The 25,208-nt window shown below is 42.9% G+C and overlaps 1 long non-coding RNA gene across 1 annotated transcript in view; it reads left to right on the top strand.

Moving 5' to 3' along the window:
- The window catches only part of LOC112546529 (uncharacterized), a 118,011-nt gene that overhangs the window by 15,260 nt on the left and 77,543 nt on the right, over nt 1-25,208 (top strand). Inside the window, exon 2 of the long non-coding RNA XR_012896198.2 lies at nt 7,214-7,337. This is a non-coding gene — a long non-coding RNA (uncharacterized LOC112546529). The remainder of the gene's footprint in view (nt 1-7,213; nt 7,338-25,208) is intronic.

Below are 25,208 nucleotides of genomic sequence, written 5' to 3' on the forward strand. Positions count from 1 at the left end.
ACACAACACACTGTTAGAACTTGATTTAATTAAAAGAGCAAATACACTTCTAGCATCAATGTTATTACTGTTACCAGGAGTGGAAGTAGCTTTACATTTCTTACAGGTACTGTCCTATTGCAACCTCCCACCGTGTGGGGGCCTCAGGGCAGGAGGTTGGGGGTTGAGATAAGACAGGTACCTATAAGAAATTTAAGTGTGGGATGGAGTTCGGGGCACTGAGGGCAGGGGATGGGGACTGCAGGACTCAAGGTGGGAGGGTGGGGAAGTGTGAGGGGTTCAGGTCAGGGGACTGGGAGGTTACAGGAGGCTCAGGCCTGAGAGTGTTGTGGGCAGCAGGCTGCTTGGCTGCCAGATCCCCCAGGGCTGTGGTGACTACTGCCTAGCAGCGCAAGCTGTCTAGATGGAGCTGGGGTGCGCCCCAGTACCTCAGGCCCACTGGTGCTAGGGCCTTGTCCCTCTACTCTTAGCCATCCAGCTGGAGGCCAAGGAGGGAGAGCAGTCCGGGCTCCTGTGCGGGAGCAGAACATTACCAGTGTACAGGGGCCCGGAAGCATCCTGAGGCCCACCCACAGCCAGCCACTCTCTTACTGGTGCACCACGCTGGCTTGCTTTGCTCTTCTCCTGTCAAAGCATTCAGAATTGAGGCTACCCACTCTCAGGCTTTTGCTGTATTCTTTAATCCTATTTCCTTAACCACTCACACAATCTCTCTAACCTAGGCTTTTGTTACCAGTACTCAGGTGTCTCATGCTTTATCCTACCGTTGAATCACTGTATTAGGCCCATTACATTGTGGATGATGCTTGCCAGTACTGTCCATGTTATCCATGACCATAGAGCTAGGACTGCGCTAGACCCAATATTGAAAGAGCCACCCATGATCCAGCAAGTGTTAGAATGTGTACAGCAGAATGGTGCTAACTGTATGTGCTAACTGTGAAGTGTTGTCTCATGGGTGATGATACTGAGCATCTAATGGGAACTGAGGGTATTGAATGTCTGGTAGGAAATGAGGGCAGCTGACCAAACCACAGTTACCAATTTCCATCCTTCTAGGTGACCCCTGATTAAATCACTACATACGTGTCCCGTTTCCTCAGGACTAGCTTTCTAATAGGTTTTGTATTTGAATGAGGCAACTATGTGTGTGAACACTCAGCCTGAATTTCAATTAGAAAAGTGGGTACCTGATAATTATCATTTGTGTGGGTTTCTTCCCCACACTATAGTAATACTGTTCTCGAATTGTATCATAGAAGGAAATGGATGTTATAAAACAGCAAGGAAAGAGCAAATTACCTTTGTAGCATTTTGTCATTCAACTATGATTCATTAGGATTTTGAATTAATTAGTAAAACCAATAACTTGTATGGATACTTTTTTTTTTTTTTTTTTTGCTTGTATTACTGGGCATAACTCTGCTGAAGTGCATGGAACAGGGAGACATTGCACAGTAAAAACTGGCCCAAAGAGTCTAGATTAAAAGGAAGATAATGGAAAAATAAGGGAGGGGAATTTAGAATAGCAATGCAAGACTATAGCAACATGTAATAGAATTCTTTTGTAAGTTTCTGAAATTTTAGAAATTAATTGCCAAGCACAAATCAAATTGTATTTGTTCATTATTGCATATATGGAAAAATATGTGGCTCTATATCAGATATAATGTGGGATAGATTTTCAGTTGGTGTAAATTGTTATATTATCAATGAGAATGAAGCTCTGACCATTTAGGACAAATCTTTGACATTAACAGTCACATTTTCAAACAGCCTCAACACAGTCTCAAAATATGCAAAGCCTACAGATAGAAGTTTAAGCAGTTGTGTGTTCTAGTCCTATGGCTAGCAGGCAAACTACACCATTTGTAACAAACTCTGCATTTTATGTGATGGTACTGCCCGGTACGCAGTACTGGCACGTCCAGATGCAGTACTGGCACCTCCAGTCAGATCTCAAAACCTTTTCCCCTGGAGTACTGGCACCTTTTCCCCTGGAATACTGGCACTTTTTTTTTTTTTTAATAAAGAAAAAAAGCACTGGTAACAAAATAGCTGTTGTGGCAGGCACAGATTCAGACGCCCTTTGAAAAATGTCCTTTCATATCCAAAGAACATCCCGAATTGCATGGTTGTCTTGAGAGACTGCAACCTGGGGCTTAACTTGCTATGACCTTACAGGGTAGGTGTGGGGTTCGTATCTTTCTTCACAAAGGGTCCTAATAGTTGAACACGCTGCCTGAAGGTCTTTTCATTCACTATTGAATAGACATGATATGTGGTCACTCTTAAGAAGCATGATCATCTATGCTATGTATAATTTGGGACAGGCAGTAAAGAAGGGGATTTGAGTAGTAGAAGAGCTGTGACCTGATCAGCATTCTGGTTAAATTCTAGTTTGGACACCAATACCTTCACAAAAAAACTCCTCGGATCTTTAATAAGTGGTCAGGATCTTGGTTTTCAGAGGAGACTGAAAACAAAACCTCTAACACCAATGCCCTTTAGCACCTCAGGGATTATTATTTTTCTTTATGCTCATTGATGCAAGACTAGTTCTTGGAACAGCTGACTCTTTCTGAAAGCATGTGTACTGGTCTGTCAACTCTAAGCATCTTTGCATCACTTCTGTGTACCCACCTGATTTTTTGTAAGCCTTTTTTAGCAGCTGGAGATTAATCCCATATATGGCTAGAAAGCTCTCATTCCATTTGTATTCACAAGATACCAAGGCATTCATTTGCTAGGTTTAGGAATTCTCAACACAGTGTTATTATCATGCCATATTTGAAAAGCAGGTGAGAAAAATCATGGTGGTAATCAGCATAACACATTGTCAAAGTCTAATATATTTCAGCCTGAGTTACAAAAGATTTGTGTGTGCCATTGGGGAAGGATAGTAGTTCAATTTTTCAGAAGGTTTCTCCTTCCCCATCCCTGCATGCTGATTTTTTTAAATCAAATATCAGACCTAAAGAACATTGCTTTCCCCCCCCCCCCCCCCCCCCCCCCCCCCCCCCGGCTAATAGTGTCATTTTTGACATTGCTTTAGGACTGATACAATACGATATCCCAGAATCTGGACTTGTCCAAATTTCGGTCCCTTTACTGACAGACACTGATTAATCACTGGGCTGGGGAAAGAAGGAGAATGACTTCACCTGGTAGCTATGGTACCCACTGGAGATGTGGGAGACCCAAGATCAGGTCCTTGATCCAATGGCCATTTGAATAATTTATGCAAAAATGAACTGATTCAACAGGAGAGAGTAACCCATATCCTGTTATATTCTATAGCCTCATGGCTAGTGTACTGGCTTGCTTCATGTGACCTGCCAGTTTGAATCTTTTCTCCATATCAGACAGAATGGGGTGTGTATCACCTGTCAGGTTTGGCCCAGTGGTTACGGGGCTAAATTTATAAAGGAGTTCTTGCCTTTTCCCTTGTTTCTTTGACTTTAGTCCTCCTTTCCTTTTCTGTTTGAAACAAATTTAAGTCTGGGCAAACAAAATTACTCACTTGACCCCACTAAAAGTGTTCCAACTTTTTCAATTTGCCAAAAGTTTTGAAAAATGTCATTTTAGGTCAGTCTGAACTGTCTTTAATTACCAGTGCACTGAAAAGTGTATTGCTTGTCTAGCTCTGAAATAACAACCCTATGCCTTTGAAGTATTTGGGGATTCTTTGAAAGCCTCCCATGTAAGGGCCAGCCCTGGTTAGTTTATGGAAGTTAACAAGATCACTAGCAAAAAATTGGTGTGAAATAACTCAAGAATCCAGTGAAACGATTTGTTGAAATCTAGGTATGAGAAAATGTGATTTTCTCAAGTAAAACCATCAGCTTTTAAAGTCAATTGCATGTGACACATACAACACAACATTGGCAAGGAAACTATGAATTGCTGAATATTATGGGCCAGATGCTCAGCTGGTATAGACTGGGCCGCTTCACATAAATTACCAGTTGCGAATGTGGCCCATAGCATAGTTCCAGGATAGCCCTTCATGCTGCTGTTGCTTAAAAAGTCTGATCTCTATTCTTAAAATATGCCCTCTTGATACCAAAGTCTCTTCATGAAAATGGTCATTAAAAAAAAAAAAATCGGGTAGAGACATTTATTTTCTGTCAGCAGTACTGTCCTGAGCTAGGTAACCGCATCATTTGTCTTCCCAATCAGAGCCAGCATTTCTTCACGGGTGACAACTACTGTTGTCTCTGAGGAGCTGCAGCCCTCAGTCTGACAGCATCTGTAGCGACACTTCCTTTCCGCATTCTATTTTTGGTCCCAGGATGAAAAGTAATTTCACCCAAGTGATCTTCTGTCATAACTAGTTGGCTAGAAAGTCATGCTCATGAATGTATTTGCCATTCCAGAATGACTCTGCCTTTAAGACTTTCATTCAAAGCCAACCCAATGATTTTGGCTATTATTGATATTGTTTTCCAGTGTCTCCTGAACAGTTTGCCCTTGACACCAACCAACAGTGGAGTCACAGCCATAGGCTCAGCTGAGCTGCCACATACATGCTGATACATTCACTCATGCTTAGGCTATGTTTACACTGCAGAGGTTTTTCCGGGATACCAAAAGTATCCCAGAAAAACTCTGCCGCGTCCAGGGAACATGTTCGCTTTTTTGGATCAGTTTCTGAAAAAGCAGGCGTGCTCTTTCGGAAGCCCTGTGTTCCTCATTTTATATGAGAGAAGGGCTCTTCCGGAAGAGAAGGTTTTTTTTCCCACATTTGGCCCCATGTAGACGGGCCAAATGTCGGAAAAGCCTCTTCCAAAAAAATGTGGAAATAGGTTAGCAATTTGCGTACCGTCTTCTGAAAAAGAACTTCTGAAAAGAAGAAAAATAGCCTCATAGTCATGGTGAACTGCTTGCTGATATTTTTCCGGGTGAACAATAGCAGTGCCACATTGCTTTTTCCTCTACAAAATTGCTTGTTATGTTGGTGTGTTCTAAAGTAAATCTCTGTCTTGTTTCATTTAGATTGAGCCATTGAACTACTCTGTGCCTCAGTTTCCCCCATTAGACTATGATGAAAGTCTTATTCTACCTCTGTCGCTCCCAGAAAAAGTGTGGAACTAATATTTGTAAAGGGGTTGAAATACCTTGTGTTGTAGTAATTATTTTTATTGATTTGTTTGTTCTTGCTACATTCATGCCTAGATATGCTCAGGACCCATAGTGTTGTGTGCGTGCGCACACACACAATAGGAGGGTACCTGTCCCAAAAGGTTTACACTCCAAGTATGAAAGAGGATATAAAACTGTGTCCTTGTTTTTCATATTCTCCTATCCTATCATTTCTGCATGTGTAAATGCATTCCCTTTAATCACGAGTAAAGGAAAAAAGTTTTGAAAAATGACAGTGTTGCATATATCTGCATTGATGATGCTAGTAATAAAAATACCATTAAGTGTTCAAAAGTCATGAATCTGGCTTTGAAATATCATGATAGATATAAATTGAAGCTTCTTTTTATTAAGCAGATTTTTTTTTTAACCTTCAGGGTACATTTGGGTCATATTTTCAAGTTTTTCTCTGCAACCATGTGGGATAGTAACTTACTTTTAAAAAATGAACATTGAGATTCTAATGTGACATTAAGAAATGCATCAAATGACATGACATTTGTAGTTAAATCATGAGGCTTGGCAGCATGCATTAGAAATGCTCACTGACTGAAGGCATGGGCAGAGAGAATCTGTTGTGTGCTCACTCTTCTCACCTCCCTTTTACTCTTCTGGAAGAAGTGACCTTTGGTTCACTTGCTATATTTAGTCCTCATTTCCCCCTCTTTGATAGGAGCTATCTCCCGGCACACTTTTTGTTTTTATTTTTTTTAATACGCAGTATCGTCTCTCTACTCAATCACTACCCAGGACATTCCTGGCACTGGCCCGCCTATCTCGTGTGATTGGGAGGCTACGAGGTCCCTGAAGGAGGTGGTTTGAGGTTCCTGCTGTGGTGTGGCATGTGAATCTTTCTATTACAGGAGTGCCTAGAGACCATAAGCAAAATTGGGGAGGCCCATTGTGCTGTACGGGGCAGTAGGGCCAGATTTTCTAGAAGTGCTCAGCAACCAGCACTTTTTCTCTTTGTACTCAGTGGGAGCTGGTGGGTGAAAATTGTACTGCTTCATTTTGGCCACGGATGGGTCTTTGAAACACCATGCAGCTGGAGAACCACGAAAGGGCTCAATTCAGGTCAAGAGGAGTCAGGAAATGAATCAGCCGAGGCTACTTATGACTTCCTTATTAAAGAAGCTTAGTTTGCAGAGGACATCTATTCGTAGTGGCTGTCTCTACACTGGCACCCTTTTCCGGAAATGCTTAAAACGGAACAGTTTTCCGTTATAAGTATTTCCGGAAAAAGCGCATCTACATTGGCAGGATGCTTTTCCGGAAAAGCACTTTTCCCAGAAAGCATCCATGGCCAATGTAGACGCGCTTTTCCGGAAAAAAGCCCCGATCGTCATTTTCGCGATCGGGGCTTTTTTGCAGAAAAGACTACTGTGCTGTCTACACTGGCCCTTTTCCTGAATAGTTTTTCCGGAAAAGGACTTTTGCCCAAACGGGAGCAGCATAGTTTTTCTGGAAAAGCACTGACAATTTTACAGTAGATCGTCATTGCATTTCCGGAAAAAGCAAGCGGCCAGTGTAGACAGCTTTCAAGTTATTCCGGAAAAGCGGCTGCTTTTCCGGAATAAGTGGCCCAGTGTAGACACAGCCAGGGTGTGTGTCTACACAGCAGAACTTAGTGCAATTTGTGTTGCTTATTTCAAGTTATGTCAATTTTGTAGCTTATTTCAAAACACCTTATTTTGAAATTAGAAGTGTCTACACAGCGCTTATTTCAAAATAGAGCACTCCTCCTCCGACTTCCCTTGCTCCTCGTACAATGAGTGTTACAGGAGTTGGAGTAAGAAGTCCTGCAGCTTGACAGTATTTTGACATTATTTCAAAATAATGTTGCTGTATAGACATACCCCTAGAGGGGAAAGGAAACTCCTCCAAAGAGCTTCAATAAAATGGTGAAGGCTACTAAGCCACAGACCATGGAAAGAGGTAAAGCCTGATGTTGGAGGTGCTGAGTGAGCCTCGTTTACAGGCAGTTTGTTCGGGTTCTCAGCAGGGGGGCTAGCTGGAGGAAGCCACCTTCTTCCATTCTTTAGCTTGTTGTTTCTGGACTGGACTGCAGGTGACTCCAATGGACTTTATTCCATGGAATTCTGGGAGGGGGAAAGACTTCTCAAGTCTGACCAGAAGACCAAGTTACTGTATTTTGCGGAGCCAGAGGAACACTGGAGCTGCACCTGAGACAGGTAAAACACTTACAGTTCTTATGTGGGAGCGGAGGGCCACTGTTCTTAAAAATCTGACCACTTATGTGTGTCAGTGGGATCTATTGGGTTCTGAGCTCTTTTGAAAATCCACAGTAAAAGGCAGGCTCGTGAGTCTATAGTCTTCCGAGTCAGACCCAAGAGATGGGAGTTTCCCTCTTTGCTACTCTTGAGAGAGAATGTGATTCCCTGTAGGCATAAGAAACAAGCATTCACTGATCAGTTATGAAGTACAGTCTCTAATATCCTTATGGTCCAGGGAAGTGGAGGTGCAAATTACGCAACTTTCTGCCAAGCTATTCCCCTTTCCCTATCCAGCATGTTTTCCCTGAACCCAACAAATCCAGCACACAGATCTGGAATTGCCTACCTCATTCCGAAGCTGTAAAGGAATGCCCAAGGTCACCAAAGATCTCCATATTTTGTCTGAGTTCTCTCCCAAAACTGGTTGGAGGGATATGTTGGGGTTCTATCCATGCAAATATCACCAGCCTCCCATGGAGAGGTTGATCATGTAGTATTAAGAATATGGGAGGTATACTAGTGACCAGCTATTTGACACAATGTTCCCCAAAATTGCTAACATTCAAATATTCAGCAAAATTATTACATGCAAGCCACAGGCTCCCTGCCTCATTCAATAGATAGGATGGATGGGCTCTGCAGGGGTGAAGCTGGATTGTGTAGAGAAGGAAACTGGGGTCTTGCTGCGTCATGTGTTGTAGAAGCTAGTGTGTGGAAAAAGACAGTACGTGATCATGTATTTAATGTGAACATGTATGCTTAAGAAGGCCACACTAAGGCCATCTATATGGAAAACTCAGGAAGATTAATCTGAATCAATTAAAGGTGTAAACTAAAAATGGATTAAACTGCATTAAACCTGTCTGGACATACTCCTTCAGAATTGAAGTGGCCTTAATTCAGTTTGTATTAAGGTACAGCTCATTAAAGTTAGTTAACTTTTCCAAAGTCCCCATGTGGACAAATCCTTAGTTCTGACAGTGAGAGCCTCTGCAATGCCCCATGTGGCCTCCCTTGCCGCTATTCATCCTGCCTTCAGTCTCTCCCTTTCACACAAACTTGTCCCCAGCCAGGTGCTGTTAACAAAGCTGTTTGCTATGAATCAGAGCATCATCTGGGTGAAACACAAGTTCATCCTAAGCTACCTCTTGGTGAACATGTACAATTCTGCTGTCTTGCAGCACCTGTGCAGTCCTGACCTAAAAGGTCTAGAGATGGGCAGTCTCTGAGCACTCACAACAGCTCAAGAACACTTGAACATTTTCCCTTGTTTGTGAATTGCTGTGTACGTGGGGATACAATCATTGTCCAGATGCCTAAAGGAAAGCAGCATTGCATGTGTTTGAAGGCAGAAACTTCAGCATTAAGGGTATCCCCAGGTTGCAATTAGACTCCGGTGACTGGCCCATGCTAGTGGTCTCAAGTTCATGGGGCTCAGGCTGAGGCTGTCTACCTGGTGGAGGAGACCCGGCTCTGTGCCTTGGAAGGTGTGGGGCTAGGGTCAGCCAACCCACTGCACTGCTATTCTCCCCCTCCCCCAGCCCTAAGAGCAGTGCGGTGCTCTGGCGAGTATTTAAAGCAGCGATGATAGCTGGGAGCACTGGGGCCCTTTGAATTGCTGGGCCCTGGGGCAATTGCCCATTGGATAAACTTGAGCTCAGAGTGCATTATAAACTGTGAGCAATACAATTCAGTGTACACTTGGTTTAAATAGACTCACAGAGAGATTACATGACTTAATCAAGGTCAAAGAATGAGTCAGTTTTGCAAGTGTCTAAAACCCAGGAGTCCTGTGCCTGAGCCACTAGACAGTGCACCAAGAAGGATAAACTGCTGCTGTTTAATTAAGTATTTATGAGCCCTTGGCTGATGATACTCTCTGGACGCTCACAATAACATTGAAAATGGCTCTTGAAAACCTTCTGGCATCTTAAAAACATCCATATGCTGAGTAGTAGCTGTAGCAGCAGGCAAATGCTAGGAGTGATTCAAATCTTTGGTTAATATTAATCATACATTTTCTTTTTTTTGGAGGACACTGATGTAATAGTGAGTAAAGTGCAATATAAGTTTCCCTTATGTGAAACTTCATTATTATTGAGCCAACTTTTAGGCAATCAACACACTTAATTATGTTTTAGAACTAAGCCTTTTGCTTTTCTGCCGTAGCAGTATAACTTTTCCATGTAGTCTATACCAACTTTTTTCAAATGAGGGAATTTGCACATGTAGGCCTGTGCTTTGTCATAAAATTCCAGCAGAAGCTGTAGTGGTTACCACTACAGCTTCTGCTGGAATTCTTTTCTCCCCCCCTCCTATTTAAACAAGAAGGTACAGATCGAACCTCTCTAGTCTGGCACCCTTGGGACCTGACCGGTGCCAAACCAGAGAACTTGCTAAACCACAGGAGGCCTATATTGTCTAGCAGTATTAACAAGTTCACTGCTTACTGGGCTCTAAGAAGACATTCAGGGGTTAATTAGAACTAAATAAAGGACAGAACACTGAGTCAAGTCTGGTGGCTGTAAATAAACTTTGAGATTGCAGGAAACTTTGTCCACAGCCCCTACAATCATGCTGGACCATGGATGTTGCTGGACTGGAGGGGTAGTGCCATGTAATACAAAGCTGTTGCATCACTGTGATTTCACTGATCTCTGGACTAGGGATGTGAATGACTAATTGACGCTCCGATAAACCAATGCTTATCAGACAGTCAACACGCTAGCGCTTCCCCTGCCCACTTGCTGCCTCTATCAGAGGTAGCTAGGGGAAGGGCAAAGAGGAGGGGGTGCTTCAAAGCGGCAGCACTACATGGAGACCAGGTCCAGACCCTGGACTCTATGTGGTGCTGCCTCTTTGAAACACTGCAGGGAGTATGGGTCTAGCAAGGATTTCTTTGAGCCCACCCCACCCCCGTGGTCCCCACAGTGCTTTTGGCTTTGAAGTTTGGTTGCTTGTTCTGATTTCTGTAATCCTCATTTCATGAGGAGTAAGGGAAGTTGAAGGAAGAGTGTCCTTCCCTCGACTTCCTGCTGCGTAGAGAGCGCTAAAAGCTGAATTAAACTACTTCAACTTCAGCTACATCAAATGTAGCTGAAGTTGCATTTCTTAACTTGACTTCAGTCCACAGTGTAAACATATCTTTAGGGCACGTCTGCACTGCAGGGCAAAAATCAAATTAAGATATGTAACTTGAGCTACGTCAATTGCATAGCCAAAGTTGAAATGGCTTCGTTCAGCTTTTAGCGCGCTCTGCGCAGCAGGAAGTCGAGGGAAGAACACTCTTCCTTCAATTTCCCTTACACCTCATGAAATGACGGTTGCAGGAGTCAGAGCAAGAAGTCCTCCAGCTCGAAATTTATGTTGAAATAATGGCTTGCTGTGTAGACATGCATTTGAGATCTGGGTTCTAATCCCTACTTTCTCTACCATGACATTTTATACAACTTCTCAGATGACATAATTGTAAAATGGAAGACTTTTATTTGTCTGCCTTCTAGGGTTGCGATACAAAGCCTTGCTCAATAGTAGAATCATAGGATTGGAAGAGACCTCAGGAGGTCATTGAGTCCAACCCCAACTAAACCATCCCAACCAGGGCTTTGTTAAGCTTGGACTTAAAAACCTCTAGGGATGGAGATTCCACCACCTCCCTACGTAACCCATTCTAGTGCTTCACCACCCTCCTAGTAAAATACTTTTCCCTAATATCCAACCTAGACCTCCCCCACTGTAACTTGAGATCATTGCTTCTCATTCTGTCATCTGTCACCACTGAGAACAGCCTCTCTCCATCCACTTTGGAGCCCCCTTTCAGGTAGTTGAAGGCGACTATCAAATCCCCCTTCACTCTTCTCTTCTGTAGACTAAATAAGCCCAAATCCCTCAGCCTCTCCTTGTAAATCATATGCTCCATCCCCCTAATTTGTGTTTTCCTCCCCTGGACTCTCCAATGCAGCTACATCGTTTCTGTAATGGGGGGCCCAGAATTGGATGCAATTCTCCAGATGTGGTTTCACCAGTGCTGAATAAAGGGGGATAATCACTTCCCTAGATAATGCTGGCAATTACTTTTCCTAATGCACCTTTAATATACCATTAGCCTTCTTGGCTACAAGGGCACACTGTTGACTCATATCCAGCTTCTCATTCACTGTAATTCCCAGGTCTTTTTTTGCCAAACTGCTGCTTAGCTAGTTGGTCACCTGCCTGTAACAGTGCTTGGGAGTCTTCTGTCCCAAGTGTAGGTCTCTGCACTTGTCCTTGTTGAACTTCATTGGCTTTCTTTTGGCCCAAACCTCCAATGTAGTCTAGGTCACTCTTGACCCTATTCCTACACTCCAATATATCTACCTCTCCCCCTAGCTTAGTGTCCTCTGTGAACTGGCTGGGGGTGCAATCCATCCCCTCATCCAGGTCATTAATAAATATGTTGACAAAACTGGCCTCTATACTGACTTTGGGGTGCTCCGCTTGACACTGACTGTCAACCAGATATCAAGCCGTTGATCGCTACCCATTGAGCCTGAAAATCTAGCCACCTTTCTATCCACCTTACAGTCCATTTATCCAACCCATACTTCCATAACCTGCTGGCAAGAATACTGTGAGTGACCGTTTCAAAAGCCTTGTTTAAGTCAAGGTATATCTCATCAACCACCTTCCCCATGTCCACAGAGCCAGTTACTTTGTTATACAAGGCAATCAGGTTATTCAGGTATGATTTGCCCTTGATGAATCGATGTTGACTGTTCCTGATCACTTTCTTCTCTTTTAAGTGCTTCAAAATGAATTCCTTGAGGATCCTTCATGATTTTTTCTGGGGACTGAGGTGAGGCTGACCAGTTTGTAGTTCCCTGGATTTTCCTCCTTCCCTCTTTTAAAGATGGGCACTACATTTGCCTTTTTTCAATCATCAGGCCAATAATAAGGTTTATGTAAAGAATGATGATGTTTGCAGATGATACCAAACTGGGTGGGGTTGCGACTTCTTTGGAGGATAGGGACATAATTCAGAATGACCTTAGCAAGTTAGAGAAATGGTCGGAGGTAAACAGGATGAGGTTTAATAAAGAGAAATGCAAAGTGCTCCACTTAGGAAGGAACAATCAGTTCCATACATACAAGATGGGAAGCGACTGTCTAGGAACGAGCATGGCGGAAAGGGATCTAGGGGTCATAGTGGACTACAAGTTGAATATGAGTCAACAGTGTGATGCTGTTGCAAAAAAAGCAAATATGATTCTAGGTTGTATCAACAGGTGTGTTGTAAGCAAAACTCGTGAAGTCATTCTGCCGCTCTACTCTGCACTAGTTAGGCCTCAGCTGGAGTACTGTGTCCAGTTCTGGGCGCCACATTTCAAGAAAGATGTGGAGAAATTGGAAAGGGTACAGAGAAGAGCAACAAGAATGATTAAAGGTTTAGAGAACATGACCTATGAAGCCAGGCTTCATGAACTGGGCTTGTTTAGTTTGGAAAAAAGAAGATTAAGGGGGGACATGATAGCGGCTTTCAAATATCTAAAAGGGTGTCACAAGGAGGAAGGAGAAAATTTGTTCCTCTTGGTTTCTGAGGACAGGACAAGGAGTAATGGGCTTAAAGTGCAGCAGGGGAGGTTTAGATTGGACATTAGGAAAAAATTCCTAACTGTCAGGGTGGTCAAATATTGGAATAAATTGCCAAGGGAGGTGGTGGAATCTCCCTCTCTGGAGATATTTAAGAACAGGTTAGATAGACATCTGTCAGGGATGGTGTAGACGGAGCTTGATCCTGCCTTGAGGGCGGGGGGCTGGACTCGATGACCTCTTGAGGTCCCTTCCAGTCCTATGATTCTATGAATACAGGTGAAACTAGAATGTCTGATCTGATTCCTAGGTCAGTGCAGCTTCCAGAGTATTTCTTTCACCTTCTGCCTTCATATACAGAACAGTGCCATGGCTTGATATGGCAGCAGAACAGGTAGTTGAGATCAGTTGAGTATCTGGCAGAACCGAGATGCTTAGTCTCTATCTGTCATGTGACACTCTTCAATGAGTGGCATTTCCTTTCTTGTATTGTAAGTCATGAAAAATCTACATGGGGCCCAGTTTTCTTTTTAAGGGTATTGGGTGCAGAAACAAATGCTAACCATGCTAATTGAGTAAACAGTCAGATATTGTTGCTAAAAAACATTCAGCTTGGATTCTTTTCTATTTTGCTTCCAAAATAGAATAATTTGGCTCCAGGCAAACATCTAATCTGATATAAAATGCTCTGCCCGTGCTGGTTTTCACAAGAATCTTTTCCCCCCTTCATGGAAAAGTTGCTAATGCAGCTTTGTCTAGTTCTCAAAAATAAACCATATTTATAATTCATTTGCCTTTTAAATATTGTTTTTTCCTACTTCAACTGAGATGCTAAGGGTAGAAATACGTGTGTGTGTGTGTGTGTTTTTAATTGATGTTCCTTCTGTTAGTAGCACTGATGATTGAGAGAGAGATTTAGAATATGTCTGTGCTGAATTGTGAATTCTGTTTTGGTTGGTGACCTCTAACTTTTGTTTCTTCATTTTTAAGTGTCACCTTGCTATGGAGTTGCAACCTTCTTTGTGGATTTGATCCATCCACATTGGAGTTAGTTCTCCTGTCCCATTGGAGTATGCTATGATTCTGTGAGAACTAACTGAGCAGTTATGGCAGAGTCACCAGAGTTGCATGACTCTCCCTGACTGTAACACTCGGATTTCGGTAGCCCATTGACTTTGAATGTCTGTCTCTCTGGAAGCCAACAGGGAAAGGAGGTGTGTGTGTGAGAGAACCCCCACCCAACTGCAGAGGATAAGGAGGTACAGAAAAGGTGACAGTCTGGTTTTAAAAGTGGAGTGCTTCTCTGTGCATGAGGCCAACCTATTGCCACGTGCCAGGAGAACAGGTTGCAGAGAGTATATGTGAGGAGGGCTGACTACCCAAAGGATGATGACCAGCCTTAGATTAACTTTTTTGGGAGAACTGGGGCTATTGGATTTTGTGGGCCTCCATAGGCTCTGACATGGGTCCAAATAGGAGGGCTAAGTGTGGGAGTTGGTTGTGGGTGGGATGGGGTGATGGTTCCAACTGGGAGATGGGCTCTGGGGTGGGGTTGGGGATGAGGCCTTTGAGATGCAGGAGGGGGTCCAGAATGGGGCCAAGAGGTTTGATGTGCACTTGAGCCATGTCTATACTACAAAGAAAAGTCAGAAAAAGATGCGCAAATGGCGAAGCGCCATTATTCCGCTTTTCTTTCGAAAGAGGCTTTTCTGAAATTTGGTGGGGTCTACATGGCGCCAAATTCCGGAACAACCTGCTCTTTCGACACATCCCTTATACCTCGTAGAATGAGGTTTACAGGAATGGTGAAAATTTGTTTTGGAAAAGCAGATGCGTTCCTTGGACGCGGCCTTGTTTTTCTGGGGTACCTCAGGTGCCAGAAAAGTGCTGCAGTCTAGACATAGCCTCAGAGATGCAGCTCTAGCCCAGCGGGCGGGGGCGGGGGAGAGGGCAGCATGTGGAACTGCCTCCCCGCTCCATCCCCTAGCCAATCAGGACCAGGTAATGTGCAGGGACTTTAGTGGCTGCAGCCAACTTTCCCGCTAAAAGATCTGTACTTTTGTGGGGCCCTCCTTAGCCCAGGGCTGCAGCCCCTAAAACCCTGTCCCTGACCCTGTCTGGTTCTCTCAGGAGTGAAATCAGACTAAGGGCTGCGTGTCCATGGTTTTTCAAGGTTATAACTCGCTAGTGCTAGTGGCTGCATTTAAGAAATTCCTTAGGCCAGGACCATAGTTTCCCCTAAGGTGCGCACTTGGGCAGCCATGCATGAAAAATTCTAGGCCTGCCCACCTCCTTTGCAGAGCCATTCAGCAGCGTTCATCACTCGTGTTCCTGCACGGTGGATGCCATGCGGCTTGGCTAGTGAGGTCGCGGGAGCTGGGGCATTCTGAGGCTTTGACAGGCAGCTGGGGCAGCCTCACCGTGGCTCCGTTCTAGCTGCAGCCACATAGGGCAGGGTATGGGGTGCAGGGCAGCTGCTCTGGTGTGCTCCAGCTGGAGCTGCAGTGAGGCTGTCCCTGCTGGGGCCACGTGTGCCCGGACTGGAGTCGGGCTGTGATTGCTTGTAAACAGGTAAGAATATCTCCTCCCTCTGTCATGCTCTGTGTGGGGCTTCCTACCCCATTACAAATGTCTACGGCATTAAAAATATGTATTCAGTTTTGTGCAAAGTTTGCATCAATCTGTAGAACAGAGCTGGGATTAATTTGTTTTTTTAATATAGACATTAGTTACATAGATGAAATATTCAAAGGGTTCAGTTAAACGTCTTGTGTATTTTCCTAGATCATTAAATCACACTTATATCAGTAGATACATTAATTTAATTGCTCTGTGACTTTACCAGCAGTCTTAAGTGAAGAATTGTGAATCTGAGCCTCTTTTTCTTATCTTGCTCTTTTTACAATTGTATTTGTTACACAAAGCATGGGACATTGCTATTATGTTCAGGATTGCAATAACTGCTTGTCCTAAAAAAGTGTTAGAACTGAGATGTACACTTTGTTTACATTTGATTTCAGAAAAATAGTTAATGACATACATTAAAATTAAAGCTGATGTTGCCAGCCAAACACCCAAGTACATGATTAGCATTAAAAGCATGATTGAATTGCATTGACTTCAAAGGGATTTAAGTATACAGTTAAGTGCATCTCTGAATCAGGGTCTTAATTTCAACATTTAAATTCTTATATAGTTTAAATGTGTGCTTATCAAAATAACTTTCTTATTTTCTTTACACTGTTATTGAACCCAAAGGTGTACTCCATTCAGATTGAGCAATCTACCTGTTAAGTTAAACTTCACAAAGGAGATACATTAATCTGTAATATACTAAATCTGAAAAAGAAATATTGTTTGTATCATAACCATTTCAACAGCAGCTACATGTCAAGCCACAATAGAGTGTTGTGAGCTTCCTTTGGAGTCCAATGTAGTTAGTGAGAGGAGGCAGCAGAATTGTGAGACGGGCCTTGTGTAAAGTGGCTTGATGCTTTGGTTAGTGGCCTTCTCTAGGAACTAAGGGCCAGATTCTCTACTGGTAGAAGTTGAAATCAGTGGAGCTAATGTGATTCACACCTGCTGAGGAGCTACATGTCAGGAGAGGCAAAGAAAGACACAACAAGTCTGATGCAGAAGACATGGACCGCGTGGTGGCTGCCCAGCTACTCCCGGGAGGGCTGTGTGGGTTAACTGGGTTACTATTACTACTACTACTGTAAACTGTAGATGAATTGTATTCTTTATTTTGGGAAGCTGGCAAAGAGAGAGGAGAAACTTCCATAGCTAACTGGAACTATTTGGGATTCTAGCTGTGATTCGCTGGATAGTGCCTTTCTGGGCTACAGCGGAGTATTAATTTTATTTTTATTTGCTTTCATATTAAATAACTATTTTAAATCCTGTACCTTATTAATTATCCTCTGTTTTAGTATTTTCTTCCATAACATTTTAAAAATATATAGATCTAAGATATTTGTTAGTAACTGATGGGTACCAGGGTGGCACACATCCAGCCAAGGGCACATGAACTCAATAGTAATGCATCAGACAAAACTCACTTCACTCATGGGTGGCCAGAACTATACTAGCCCTAGAAGGTCAGTTTAAGGTATTCAACTCAAACTTTGTAAATAACATAGCTGGAGTTAATGTTCCTTAATTTGAGTTTCCTGCTGTGTCCACAATGGGAGATCGACAGGAGCAAACACTCCCGTCAACTTCCCTTGTGCCTCAATTTGTGAGGAGTACTGGTGCCAAACAGGGGCACCCTCAGTTTGAGATGTATATATTTTTTAGACCGCAAAACTGACTGCCAGAAGATTGATCTCTGGCTTGCTAAGTATAGACGTGGCCTTAATTGTGCCTCTGTTCCTTGTCAGCCTGCCACGTTCACGGTTAATTAAGAAACTAGAACTCCTATAGCCAGGTGTATTCTGGGGAATGCTATAATCAGAGCCGATCTTAAGGGCGGGTAAGCCGGGTGGTTGCCTGGGGTCTGCCAATTGGTTAGGACTGGCCCTGGCTGCAATGTTTGGGTTCTAAATACAAACCTAAACTTGTGTTTCTGGATTTATTTTTTTTTGTTCAAAATTCATGAAACATTTGTTATTTAACTTAATCTTGGACCTGATCTGACAGTGTGTGATTTAAAAAAAAAAAAAAATCAATCTGGTACCACTTGATAGAAAACAGGGGTTTAGAAATGTTACCAAAATCTTTTCTTGGAATGTTTTTTTCCATTAAATCTTTAGGCACAAATTTTCCAACCAGCTCTTACCTCAGGATCTCTAATTTCTCTTTAAACATTTAATTAATCTGTAAAGCATCCCTGTGATTTAGAAACCAGGAGGGTCCCTACTACTTATGACCTTTTTTTTCATGTGTCCTCTAAACTAGTTCTGATTGGTTAACCATAGACACCCTGTACCAGACCCTTAACTGATGTAAATCAGTGTGCCCCCACTGAGTTCAGTGAATCACCATCTCTTTACACCAGCTGAGGGCCTGGCCCAGTATTCAACTGTGCATTAGAATGTAAAGATATTCAACATTGCGCACACACATCCTTTTCAAGCTGTTAGTGGAATCGTGCCCAAGGTAACTTGGCTGCAGAGCTTTGTGGCTTGCTGCTCCGATTCAGTTTGTCCCTGTGGACGTGGTCTTTGCAGTGGAGTAGCCGCTTGAGAGAAGAGATGATCAGACCATGCTGCCAGGAGAATGATTGCAGCTAATGATAGCGCAAGCCCTTTGAGTTTTCCTTGACCACAACTGATGGGTAATTAGCAAATCCTCCTGCTGGGCCATCTGTTGACTGTGTATCTTGTTACAGTCTTGAACGTTTTCTTCCAAATCACCCCTCCCAGCATCATTTTTGTGCTCCAGCCTTACAATTAGCAGCAGTGGCAGAGATGATCTCCTCAACACCCTTACTCAGTCCTCTCTTCTGAGGGATGGGTGCCGCATGTGACAAGATTAAATCTGTGCATTCCCGTGCCTTGGAACAGACACTATAACACATTGAGCAGATCCCTTTCAGGTCCCTAGCATGCGGTTGCCACAGGTCTGTGGGCTCCTCCAGTCTAAAGATTCTATTCCCTGAGGCTTCCTGGAATAAAAGTTGTTTCAAATAATACAATGACTGGGTGGGGCTGATGTAGGGACGGGAATCCTGCTCATTTTCTGAACTGCTCTTTTTCCCAATTTATTCCCTCTCTTTCTCTAGCTGCTCACAGCACGCTTGTTCATGCTGCTCTCAGCATTCCTTACTGTAACTTGCTTTGGATGCTGAGTCACATCTCTACTTCTTCCTACAAGACTTTTACGGTAGGCCAAGCATGGTTTTCATATGTGGTACAATGTTCAGTTTCTACACAAGAGTCTAGATGTGTGGGGAATAGAATTGTCCAGGGGTTTTAACTGGACAGCTTCTGTTAGCTTGAATAGGAGTTAAGATTGTGCTGTTTGGCCTTCAAAGCAGGTTGACCAGCTTTATAGCACAAATCTACTGTGTCTGTCCCAGGCTTTCACCACATGATCTCCATGTAAGGCTTGAATTTTCTGGGGAGATGGGGAGGGGAAAAAATGGTTTAACAAGTTCCAGCCAATTAAAGATTAGGCAACATTAATAATTAAAAAAATAGGCTTATTCACCCAGACCTGCGCAAAAGTGACTCTCCAGAACTGTGCAAAATGAATGGTAGGGGAATGTGTGGTCTGCTTATGGATGTAGGGAATTTGAGGAAAGAGAAGGCTGGCTTCCTTAGGGGGTGTAGTAAGTTGAGGGTCAGTAACATGGAGTCAGCAGGCCTAAATAGAGGCATGTAACATGAAAACAGAAACAGGCCTGCAATCTAGTGAGCAAGACTTTGGTTTAGTAACAGGAGCCAAGAAAGAAGCCCTATTGATAACTGTGTGATTGTGTAAGTTAGGTCGAGCATGGAAGGACACAGGGAGGCACTGGGTACAGACTGTAAGCCAAAGGGGAGTAACGGAGCATCTTAATAAGAAATGTCTTGGTACAAAAACTCCCTAAAAACTAATGCACATACCAACCTAGGTTCAGGACTGGGTCGAAATTGACAGCATAAAGGATAGTAAGTAAGCCCCCCTTCCATAAGGTGAGGGATGGTAACTAAGCAACAGAGGGTGGTAACCTGGTGCGTAAATAAATGATGTAAGTTGTTTGTACCTGCCTATAAAAGGACACCGCAGAGGGTGCTCTCCGGCCGACCTTGGGGGGGGGCGCACTAGGCGCCTGAACGGCAGGTGTCATTGCCTAAACTTACAGAGTGCACAGTAGCTTAACTTTGACTAACTGCTGTTAATATTTGTTATATGGCAATAGGCCTGCCCGGTGTTGGTACCTTGTCAACGCGGGCCATAGTGCCCAGTGGTGTAACAGTGTACTGATCTCTGTTACCAACTGGTAGAGCTTCGCATTTGACAATAAACGTGCTCGATTGATTTCAAACCTTGCCTGCATCTGTCGTTTCCGGGGCCTCTCAGAGATCTCTTATGTTGACCCAAGTGCACGGGGTCTAACACTCTAGATAAAAGGAGTACCGATTGTTACGCACGCAGCCGAAAGTTTAACAACGGCGTAGAGGTCCTGTCAGGAGTGCGCCAGGACAACCCTGACCAGACGACGCTGACACTGACAGTCCAGACCACCGAAGGTACCGAGGTACGAGAACACCGAGGTACGACAGGGGGCAGTATTGAGTTAGGGGTGTGTTGTCCATTATACAGTGGTTATTACAATGATTGGGTGGGTGGGTGTGCATGTCTGCTTTACCCTATAGTCATCCCGAAATAAAATGTACTGGTAGATGCCAACCAAGGAGGGGTGCGTGTGGAATTATCCCTGTAACCTTAACTCTCCCACGACATAGTTTGTACATCAACACAGACAAAGCCATCCATGTCTGTGCAGTACAGATAATCTCCTCTTTAATCCAAGCAGAGTATCCATGAGTTGCAGTATGTCATGTGTCCCTTTGCTGATCTCTGATATGGGTACCAGCTCCCAAGGTTAGTGTCACAATATTGAAAATTAGTATTGGAGACAGGCCAAACCCCTGGCTGCAGATGGTCTGAAACCAAGGGCTCTCAGCTTTGATCTGATTGGTGTAGATGGCCCTTCTCTGCAATGGCCAAGCCAAATCCCTGGCACTGAGCATGCCCAGCTGTTGTGAAAATTCAAAGTTTGGGATTTACTCCCCCCTGTAATGTTATATATTTTTTAATTGTAAATTTTAAATTAATTAGAATTCAAGGTAACTCCATAGAATTGAAGGTGACTAATTTTTGCACTGACTGTAGGATGGATTTATTCCTAAATTTCTTTGATTATAACATTGACCTAAAAGGATTCCTTTAAAAAGACCTCCCGAGGAGGACACTCAGCAGTCTGAGTTATTGCAACCCAGAACTTATTCTGATGCAGCCTGTGAGGTAAGGGCGTTACAAGATGGGATGAGAGTGACAAAGAATCCTTCTGCTTTCTGCACTTGAGCCGTGTCTCTCCTTTCTAAGGTGAGGGACAGTTGATTTCTAAAAAGAGGCATAGGGATACACTGAGCAGACCTCAGTGCAGAGAGAGGTGGTGAAAACACAAAGCACAGCCTTTGCAAGAAGTCAGACCCTCAAGAGTTGAGTCTGAACTATGACTGGATTTTCAAACTGTTGCCAGTATCTAGAATGGCAGTAATTAGCTATTCATGCCTTCTGCCTCTAGTGAGGAAAGAGGTGACTGTTTTTGACACACAGAAGAAATCAGCTATGCATCCCATGGGCAGCCCCATAAAGTTAGCTGAATTTGGAAAGCTAATCCTGTCGTCGCAGTCAAGCTGAGCAAACGCTTTGAGTTTTAATAAATGCAAATTAAATGAATGGTAAATCATCCTCATGTCTCGGTGGCTGTGAAAAATGTGTGGTAAACTTAAATAGTGACCATAATGTAATAAAATTTAACATCCCTGTGATGGGGAAAAACGCCTCAGCAGGCCAACAGTGTGGCATTTAATTTCAGAAAGGGAAACTACACAAAAATGAGGTTAGTTAAATAGAAATTAAAAGGCAAGCTGCATGGAAACTTTTCAGAGATGCCATAATAGAGGCCCAACTTACAGTATTTTTTAATGTGGGATATACATTTAAGAGAACCTAATAAGTGCCATCATGGCTTAACAACCAAGTAAAAGAAGCAGTGAGCAATAAAGACATCTTTTAAAAAGTGGAAGTCAAATCATAGTGAGGAAAATAGAAAGGAGCATAAACTCTGTCAAATTAGGTGGGGAAAAAAAAGAACAGTTAGCCAAAAACTTAAAGTAATAGCAAAATATTTAAGCACATCAGAAGCAGGAAGCCAGCTAAACAACCAGTAGGGCATCTGACAAAGTGGGTCTTTGCCCACGAAAGCTTATGCTCCAACATCTCGGTTAGCCTATAAGGTGCCAAAGGGCTCCTCGCTGCTTTTGCAGATTCAGACTAACACGGCTACCCCTCTGATACTAGAGTATTTGAGATACTAAAGGAGCACTCGATGATAAAGTCATTGCAGAGAAACTAAATGAATTCTTTGCTTCAGTCTTCATGGCTGAGGATATTAGGGCGATTCCCAAACCTGAGTCCTTTTTTTTAGGTGACACATCTGAAGAATTGTCCCAGATTGAGGTGTCATCAGAGGAGGTTTTGGAACAAATTGATAACTTTAACTAACATGTCACCAATATTTAAAAAGGGCTCTAGAGGTGATCCTGGCAATTGCAGACTGGCAAATCTAACATTTGTACTGGGCAAATTAGTTGAAACTATTGCAAAGAATAAAATTGTCAGACACTTAGATGAACATAATTTGTTGGTAGGCAATCAACATGGTTTCTGTAAGGGAAATCACGCTTTATTAATCTAGTAGAGGGGCTCAAGAAACATTTGGACAAGGGGGAGTCCAGTGGATATAGTATACGTAGATTTTCAGAGCCTTTGACAAGGTCCCTCACCAAAGGCTCTAAAGTCAAGTAAGTTCTCATGGGATAAGAGGGAAGGTTCTGTCATGGATTGAGAGCTGATTAAAAGACAGGACACAAAGGGTAGGAATAAATGGTAAGTTTTCAGACTGCAGAGAGAACTAGTGGTGTCCCCCAAGGTCTGTCCTGGGATCAATTCTGTTCAACTTATTCATAAATGATCTGAAGAAAGGGGTAAACAGTGAGGTTGCAAAATTTGCAGATGATATTAAACTGCTCAAGATAGTTGAGACCAAAGCAGACTGTGAAGAGCTTAAAAAAGATCTCCCCAAAATAAGTGATTGGGCAACATGATAGCAAATTAATGTTGACAAATGTAAAGTGATGCACATTGGAAAAAAATAATCCCAACTATACATACACCATGATGGGGACTAATTTAGCTAGAATTACTCGAGCGAGATCTTGAAGTCATTGTGGATAGTTCTCTGAAAACATCCACTCAGTGTGCAGCGGCAGTCATAAAAACAAACAGAATGTAGGAATCATTAAAAGAGGGATAGAGAATATCTTATTGCCTGTATATAAAACTATGGTGTGCTCACATCTTGAATTTTACATACAGATGTGGTCACCTCATCTCAAAAAAGATATACTGGTATTGGAAAAGGTTCAGAGAAGGGCAAAAAAAAGGATGAGGGGTTTGGAACTGGTCCCATATAAAGAGAGATTAAAAAGACTTGGACTTTTCATCTTAGAAAAGAGGAGATTTAAGGAGGGGTGGGGGATATGATAGAGGTCTATAAAATCATGACCATGTTGAAAAAGTGAATAAGGAGGTCACCAAATGAAATTAATAGGTAGCAGGTTTAAAACAAACAAAAGGAAGTTTTTCTTCATGCAGCACACATCAACCTGTGGAACTCCTTGGCAGAGGATCTTGTGAAGATTAGGATTTTAACATGGTTTAAAAAAAAGAGAGCTAGATAAATTCATGGAGATTAGGTCCATCAATGGCTATTATCCAGGATGGGTATGAATGGTTTCCTTAGCCTCTGTTTGTCTGGAAATGGATGGCAGGAGAGTACTCATATGATGATTAACTGTTGTGTTCACTTCATCTGGGGCATCTGGCATTGGCTGCTGTCAAAGACAGGATACTGGACTGGATGGACCTGTGGTCTGACCCACTGTGGCTGTTCTTACAAATAATAAAATAAGCAAAGAGGGGGAGACAATAACACTAGAACAATTTAGGTGTTGAATAATGTGTCTGAATCTCTCCACTCCACACTACATAGGAGCATGACAACTACTCAGTTGTACTTTAAACTCCTTTTCTTTTGCTTAAAATGCAAGTGTTTAATAAATGTAAAATAGCAACATTATCAGGCTTTGCTTTCTGTTTCATCTCACAACATTCATGCTCTTAACATTTCCATGGCTTTACCATAAAAAGCTTTATAATTTAGTTTTCTAAAAATAACCCACCATGCTCTATCCTGCATTTTAATCCTCCTTTGGACCTACTGGGCCATATAAATCTATCCCCAAATTGCTAATGCTGTGAAAAGCAAATATTGTTCCTTCCTGTAGTATATGCATTATTAATAGGGGTTGGGTTTTTTAGTACAGGAAGTTCTGGTGGGTTCAGTTATGCAGTAAAGGTTTCAATCTCAGACCCCTAAGCTCTTAATGCTTGGAAGTCGACATACAACTGATAAATTATGGATTGACTGTACTCATACCTCTAAACCCTGGGAGGACAAATTATGGTAGTATTTAAAGATATTTATCTGGATTCCCTAGAGTCTGGTGTCTGGGCAGAGGATGCTTTCTAGACAGTGTTGATGAGCTGTGCTCCATTGAAGGCAGAATGCTGTTAGCTTTTTGTCAGGGCTTGTCCCTGCTTTCAGGTCTTTTTTGCTTTTTTTTTTTAAACAAAGGTGACACTTATTTCACACTGACATTTTCACAAACTTTTAGTGGTGGTGAGGTGAACAGGGAAGAACAGAAGATGCATACATTGATTCTGCTTCCTCTTTAATAAATGGCATCCATGCCTTAAAAGGAATGATATTCATTTGCTTTGTTGAATGCAGAGCAACATTTAAGACCAAACTCACAAGGGTGAATTTTTCAAGGAAAGTACAGCACTCCTATCTAACCCTTTTTGTTAGGTGAGGGAATTACTGGGTGTAAAAAATGCCACTGTAACTGAAGGGTAGCAGTAATTGAGGCAATGGCACCAAAACACCTCTTCATTCAAGAGATTTATTGTAGGTAATTCTTTCTCTGAGAATTAAAGGGGGGAAAATTCTGAAAAAGCCAAAAGCCTGGGCTGGAAATTTCTTAGGTTCCTTCTCAGGATTTTAAAAAAATGCAACATGGCAAAAAGAAACACTGTTAAATATCTAACCAAATGACTCCAGGGATGGGAGTCATGTCTAGTAGCTGGAGCGCACAGCTGCAAGCTGGTAGTCTTGGTTTGTATACCTAGCTCTTAATGACTTGCTGTGTAACCCTGAGTCAAGTTGTTTAGGGCCCAATTTTGCAATCAGCAGGAACCTTGACTTCTGTGTGCTTGTGTTTCCCAATCTTATAACTGGGGGTGTGTGACAGTGCCCAGGGTGGGAGTACACCCCCCCCCCTTGGGGCAGGCCCCTTTCGGCCACTACTGCTCACCCTATGCCCTCACCCAGGTGTAACCCGTGTCCAGGGTCTTGCTTTAGGCGTGCCCTAGGCGCCGGAAGAAAAGTACAATGCTCTCCATGTGAGACTGGAGAGAGGG

This window comes from Pelodiscus sinensis, chromosome 1 (genome assembly GCF_052426305.1).
Source record: "Pelodiscus sinensis isolate ZL-2025 chromosome 1, ASM5242630v1, whole genome shotgun sequence".
Lineage (NCBI taxonomy): Eukaryota > Metazoa > Chordata > Testudines > Trionychidae > Pelodiscus > Pelodiscus sinensis.